The sequence below is a fragment of the Chrysemys picta genome, chromosome 11 (assembly GCF_011386835.1).
Source record: "Chrysemys picta bellii isolate R12L10 chromosome 11, ASM1138683v2, whole genome shotgun sequence".
NCBI lineage: Eukaryota > Metazoa > Chordata > Testudines > Emydidae > Chrysemys > Chrysemys picta.
The window spans coordinates 68284528-68291608 of NC_088801.1; positions in this window are offsets into that span (position 1 = coordinate 68284528).

Here is a 7081-nt window from a genome sequence, read left to right on the forward strand (position 1 = left end):
CCAGGGGTTGCACATAAGGTGACCAGATAGCAAGTGTGAACAATTGGGACAGGGGGTGGAGGGTAATAGGAGTCTATATAAGAAAAAGACCCAAAAATCAGGACTGTCCCTATAAAATCAGGACATCTGGTCACCCTAGTTGCACACCATCACTCCAACTTTCTAGTCTGCAGCCCCTCTCTCACGCCCAGAACTGCAGCATCCTTCTCATGACTCAGCCCTCCAGCCACGTCACTCTGCGTTCCCCCCTTCCAGGGTACAGTCCTTCAAACCCTCGATCACTCCCACAGCAACCCTAGCAATCTTCTAATTCACTGCCCACTAGTGCCCCTTCCCCAGTGGCGGGTAGGGAACCCAGACCCCTCCTGTACTCCAGGTTCCAGTCCAGGGACCCTCTATCCAGCAGCTCAGGGCTTTCCTCATCCAGCCCTCACCATGCCTTCCCTCTCCCCCTTTTTCTGGGTGCACCAGCTCCAAACCCCTTCCCTCATCCCAGAGAGGGACTGACGTCTACAGAGCCCTGCAGCCTCCAAGCACCCCCTCCCTCTTCCTAGGGAGTGAGCGAGTGATTACTGTCTCTGGTTGGTGCCAGCTTCCTGGCTTTATAGGCCCCGCCTCTTCCTGCCCAGCTGAGCCTGCTTGCCATCAATTCCTGCTCCCTGGCTCTTCCTCCAGGTGCAGCCTGTGGAGTTAATAGGCCAACCTGGCTATTTTAAATCCTTCCAGGCCTGTGTGGGGTGGACACCCCATCATACTTTGCCTGTTTACAGCTGTGAAGGATCTGGTCCTATGCCCCCTTCCCCCCATATATTTCAGCTAACAGTTTGCACTACAAACCATCAGCTATAGAGTCAGTTTGGGAAACAATTTTTCAGGACCTACTTCTTCTAGCTTCTCAGCCATTTCTCAGCTAGCCTTGAGTTAAAACAGAATCCCCGCCAATAAAAATGATTTCTTTCCCTATTCTTTTTTCACTTGTTGGTTTGTCTGCAGAGCTTGCATTCTGGATGAGCCTTGGAACAGACTCAGAGCTGTAATTACCCAATGTGTTGTAGCAGCTGCTAGGGACAGTCAAGTGAGCACCATGCTGAGCTCTGTGAGCCAAAGACTTCATCAATGCCTGCACCATCTTGTCTAGGGCTGTGTGACAATCCAATCTCCATACTAAACCTTTTCTTTGGCTTTTTCTGAGCAGGCTTATAATTATGCCAGATCAAGGATGAATTTTGTGGTAAGGATCTCTGTTTGCTAGGGCTGCAAGAGAGACCCTTAAACCCAATTTATTTCAGACGTTTCCTTTCATTCCAAACTGATTCTCAGCAGCAAAGGATTTTCTGGGCTAACCCATGTAGTTCTGCTCTGTCATTAATGTTTTGAATTAATTCCTTACATCCAAATGATGATTATGGTGGGTTAGACCTTTCTTTTGCTGGCATTCAAAGCTGATAATAGTTTGCACATGTTTTCTGGTCATAGTTGTAGCTCTCTGTTGGGCTGCTTTCAAATTGGATTGACTCAGTTAGGCACTATGTGAGGAACTAAATGACCATGCAGCCATGCACATTTAGAGTAGGTATTCTCCAAAAACTTGTCATTTGTTGCTTTTACCTTTTTTACAGTGTTTATGGTATTTGCAGAATTCCATGGTTGGAATGAAGAATTATTATAGTGACAATAAATATTTGAAATGCAGTTTTTAAAGAACACATTCATTGTACTTAATTAATTCTCCAGCCCATTTGGAGCGCACATTCTCATGCAAAAAACAATGGCTTTTTTGTCTTTGTTTTTTGTAGAAGTTTCACTCACCCATCCGTTGGTATTTGCAGGCCTTGGTGTACAAATAGCTAAATATACTGCACGCATTTTTGCATATGAAATGATGATAAATAAAAGCAGTGCACTAGATGCTCCAGTTGGGTGCAGCCCCATTAACTTCAATGGGGAATCTGATCCCGTAACTCCTACTGCTGATACACTGCTTTACAGTTTCAAAGCACTTGCCAAGCATTCAGCCCATCTCTGTTCCCACTGGGCCAGATGGTGCCCTCAGGCATAGGCCTGTGTGAGGGATGATGCCTAGGCTGCACTGACCCAGGAGGAACCCTGGGTACTAGTCCTCCCATGCTCCCCTTTTCCTTTGTGGGAAGGGCAGTATGCTGCACCCCACCCCCATTCTCCACCCTCATGTCCAGCCAACTTCTCAACTTCCACCAACTCTCTCCTTGTCTCCATCCCCTCCCTGTCCACTTTGTTGTGGTAATGGGAGCAACAACTACCATGCAGGCACACTGATACAGGGAGATCCTGGTAGCCAGCAGCCTTAATGCATGGGGTGGAGGGTAGGAATTCTCTCCCCTGCACAGCTAAATTAGTGGCCTATTAAACTGAAGGGTAACATTCCAATTGATTCCAAAAGGAACAGAATTGGGCCCAGTAACTAATGAATCCACCCAAGACCCTTTGAAGTAGATCAATATTATCCCCCCATTTCATGGATATGGACACAGAGAGGGGCAAGCTTTAATAGGGAAGAAACTTCTAACCAATGAGAATTACTTTGGAACAGGGGGCTTTTCAGGACACTGTACAAAACTGTCATTCTGGCCATGCCAGAAAAGCTGGACAGTTTACTAGTGGGGTAGGAAGCTTTGAAAAGATGAGGTTATGATCAGTCACTAACCCTTCTTTCTTCCCTCCCTTCCCCCCTCCCTGCCCACAAAGAAAGTACCTGATGTCTAGTCTAGCATTTGTGCTCACTGTACATAACCCGAGCCACATATATTTACTTCAGGACACATTTTTCCTTCGCCCAGTCATGCGGCAGTGAAACAAACGTTACCAAATACAAATAATCAGCTCAGGGTATCCATCTGCCTAGATTAGCTTAAACCCAGCTCACTGTCTGTTATATGGCTGAAGGATTTATAGAGCCAGGTAAAGGCTTTAGAGTCTGGAGATATTCAATGCTTCTGCTTTTAATTATGCTCTGTAGATTTATACACAACATGGAAAGACAGCACGACTTACTTTCCAGTCCAAGCACTCATATTTTCCATCTGGTGTACTACTGTACAATATATATTGTGTCCACATTACATAAAGGCAAAGTTCCTGTAGCAACATGACTCTTCTCTCTGTTTATAATCAAAAACATTATTATATAGTATTGAAAATAAAAATTAATACTACACATGGCAGTGGCATTTACCTCCTGAATCACCATTTGCAGGTACCATTCCAGAAAGATGCAGGTGGATGAAAACTGGGTGCTGGAAAGGAAATGTATAATTCCCATAATTTCATTAGAAGTTATTTTGTGTGCTATTTTCCTAAGCACGGCTTCTAAAATTTACACCTTTTCCCCTTGCTAAAATAACATAGTGAGACATAATATTCTCTTACATGGAAATCCTAGAAAGGCCAATAAAAAGGAAGAAAAATCCTATTTTGATCAAAACTTTTATTATAAATTGGAGAGACGGAGGGCGAGGTGATATCTTTTATTGGACCAATTTCTGCCTGTGAGAGAGACAAACTTTTGAGTTTACAGAGCTCTTCTTCTATCCTGGGACTAACTTAGCTACAACAATACTGCATATAAACACTGGAACATCTGTGCATTGTAAAGAGGAAACATTCAAGTCACAGAAATGCGAAGGAGTGTAAAAAACTCAGTAGTACTTCAGCATTGCTCTACTACGGTTAATACGTTTGGTAGAATTTATTTATGGTTTTCCAGAACTGATTTTTAAATACAAAAATGCCGAAGTGCCTTAAAAGCCTAAGTCTCAATTGAAAGAGTGGGGCAAGGTTTAATAGGGAAGAAACCTCTAACCAATGAGAATCATTTTGGAACAGGGGGCTTTTCAGGACACTGTACAAAACTGTCATTCTGGCCATGCCAGAAAAGCTGGACAGTTTACTAGTGGGGTAGGAAGCTTTGAAAAGATGATGTTATGATCAGTCACTAACCCTTCTTGCTTCCCTCCCTTCCCCGCCCACAAAGAAAGCACCTGATGTCATTGGAATTTCAGTGGGGATTAGACACCTCAATACCTTTGAGGATCTAGGCCAAAGTGCCTAAGTCGCTTTTGAAAATGGGACTTAGGCTAAGTCTCTTAGGTGTTTTTGAAAATTTTACACACAGTCAACCTCTTTAGGTCCCATTTTTTACATCATTTAAACATAAGTCTGATCCTTAAAGACTACTGGGGGAAGAGCTATATTGAAGATCAGTAAGGTGGGAGGAGTAAAGCATCAGATTACAATAAAGCTAGTATACTATTTACTATTAATTATCAATATTTGTTGTTATTATTGCATAGTCCACAGCACAGAGATCTGTGAGTGTGCATAAAACTGTGCAGATATATAAGAAGAAGACAAATTCCTTTCCCATTAGCAGTTTCGAGCCTTAGGTCTCAATCCAGCAAGTACTTATGCAGGAATAATCCTATTAACTTGTTTCACCTGGGTAGCCCCTTGATGCCAATAGGACTAGCTATGGGAGTAAAGTTAAGCATGTGTTTTCACTTTGCAGGACTCACTGTACTCCTATGAGTAGCACTTAATCATGAGAGTAGTCCCATTCTAGTCAATGGGACTACTCATGTGAATAAGGGCTGCAGGATGGAGTCCTAAATTAGACAGATAATACAACAAATATTGGCAACAGACCATGATGAGTGGATCAATCGCCTCCCCTTTTCATGATATTGTCTTGAAATATCATGAAAAGGGGAGGCGATATTTCTATTTACAAGGGAAGCAGAATGTTATATCATTGGATTCTGCTCCCATTGAACTCCCATTGAAGCCAAAGGGAGTTTTGCCCTTGGTTTCAGTGGGAGCAGGATTGGGCCCATAATTTGTTTTGTTTACTATGTTTCTTATTATTTAACATAGAAGGATTGAAACTCTGGGACCAATAGAAATGTCACTATTTAAAAAAAAATCAGTGTAAACTGTTTGTTTTTTTTTTAGTTAGTCTCTGATCCCACTATACATGCTTACCTTTAAGTATGTGGATAGTCCCACTGACTTCATAGTGACTATTCACATGCTTCAAGTTAAGCATGTGCTTAAATCTTTGCAGGCTTGGGGTTTAAATATTTTTCTGCAGTGTTTACAACCCCAGCATGGAGGCACTTCATGAGACCCTGAAAAGGAAATTGATGAGAAATGCATAGCAAACAAAAGTGATGGCCACTGCAAAATATAAACAACAGAATTAATTATCAAAATTAGTTTATTTAAAATTAATCATAGATAGTAATCTAAAGTGCTTTTGGTAATAGACATTTAAAAATAAGTTTATGATTTTTTTAATCTTGCATTGTCTCATTAAGGCATATTTAGAAAACCATCAAACATTTCCAAATAAGTAAGAAAAATATTGGAAATCAGATGAGGTAATTCACATGAGATTTTTCATCTGGCCTTTTGGAAATAGAGTATTTCATGTCTGAATGTCATTACTAATGAAAAATCAAGAGAAACAATAAGTAAGTAAAGCCAGAATGTTGGGTTTGATGTCAGCCTGGGCATATGCTTAAATAAACTCCACCCTCATAAGTAACAATGGAACAAACCATGAGTGTTGTAGAAAGGGCTGCAGTTCTTTTTTAAAAGAAAAAATAAGAGACATACTGGAATGTTTAGCCAATCAAATTACTTTTAAATTAACAGATAGGGTAGAATTTTCAAAGCCACATAAAAGTATCTGCATGATGGCAATTTCTCATTAGACGGGAGTGGGAATTCAGTATTCTAACCTGCTAGGCATCTGTGAAAATCCCACCCATAATATAACACTTTGTGCCAAATTGATCCCTGGTGGGACTCCATTGATTGCATGCAGTTATATCATGAATGAATATGGCCTCTGATATTTGTGCCCAAGTGTTGATTCTTTGCTGGCTTTCATGACTTGTACTATAATATTTTAGATCTAAAATGCTCCTGCAATCAAATTTCTTATGCCTAAAATGGTAAAGGGACTCGGAAATGGTATGAACCTAATCTGTCTGTAGGACATTCTTAAAATTATAAACTTGTGGGTCACCCTGAATTCCACTCAGCAGGTTTCATTGCAGTTGAATTCAGCCACAAATCTGCTTACTTATAATTTCCACATGCATTATTGCTTTTAAGGGTGAAAGAACATGCCAATGTGTTGGAGACACATTTTATTGTCTAACTTGTGGCGTGAACACTTGAAAAGAGGTCCAATATCTAAACATTTTAGGCCAGAGACTACATAAAGAAATAAAAATAATTATGTATTATTATTATTATTAAAAATGAGTCTATACAGTTTGCAGTGTCATATGCACATGTTCTTTTACAGCTGCAAAAGGAGATCACTAATAGCTTTCAGTGGAAAATGACTGTCCAGACTTTATACCCAAACTGCATCTTTATGTTTGTTAGGTCAAATTCTGGTGCTGCACCATTTGCTTACAAAATGGCTGCACACAGCTTTAATGTGACCAGGGTTGGCAGAAGCTTCCTAACAGTGTCGGGGCCACTGTGGTCCTACCTCCCAGACCGTACCTTCTCCCCAAGCCTTTGTGCCGCCTCTTCCCTCCAATACCTCACCCCCCTCCTCCCGTCACTTGTCCTTACAGCTGGTAAAAAGTGGGAGGGCCCAGGCCCTCCCCCATTCCGGCACCCTTGAATATGACCCTGTGCTCTGGCCATCTCTGTCGCCATTCGCATCCCTCCCCGTATGAATTAGTCTATCTATGACCAGAAGCAGACTAAATGGGTTGTTTGTGATCAGGGACTACTGCACAACAGGGGACGTCTGTGCCAGAGTGTGTAGGCCATGTTTTCTGCCCATTAGTCCCACTCTTGGTCTGATATGGACTAGAAAAGGCCTGCAGAACGATCTCTTCACATGTCTGGAGGGTGTAATATGGATTACACACACGGGGACACTGGCAAGAAACTGAAATTTGGTTTTATTTTTTTATTTTATTATTATTACTCATTGGAGTAATTTTAGACCACAAGTGGGGGTTATTCTAACTTATGGCAGCCTCCCTACGATTCCCAGTGGGCTGCTGCACAGCCC